The sequence below is a fragment of the Lottia gigantea genome (genome assembly GCF_000327385.1).
Source record: "Lottia gigantea unplaced genomic scaffold LOTGIsca_215, whole genome shotgun sequence".
In the NCBI taxonomy this organism is placed as follows: Eukaryota; Metazoa; Mollusca; class Gastropoda; family Lottiidae; genus Lottia; species Lottia gigantea.
In genome coordinates this window covers 184993-185462 of record NW_008708508.1, presented here as the reverse complement: position 1 = coordinate 185462, position 470 = coordinate 184993, and positions in this window count along the sequence as shown.

Here is a 470-nt window from a genome sequence, read left to right as displayed (position 1 = left end):
TATAGGAGATCAGTGAAAACATGGGTTGATATATTTTATTGAACGGAAAGAGAAAACATGCTATTTAATATTTTTAAATGGATTGTGTCCTGGTATATTGCCTGTTGAATATTTATATCACGCTGTTAAAATTATCTAGTTCATCGATTGAAACAGAAGACCTTATTATTTTGAACTGAAGATTGTAATTGCGGCTATTTGATTGATTGTTCGTTAGAAACAACAGCCATTCAGAGCCCTCGACAGAAAGTATGTAAACAGTAAGCCCATAACTTAACCAGTCTGTCGGGGAGTGTCTGTAGCTGCTAACGTACAATCCAGTCAAATCGTTGCATTACGTGATACAAGACAGGTGGCTATTTCTAGTAGTACTAGCTTGATATTGTGAAGATTGTTCATTATTTGCCTATAAAGTTCAAAAGAAGTGTTTGACAGAGGGTTGAATATTTCATACAGGTGATTGTTACTGT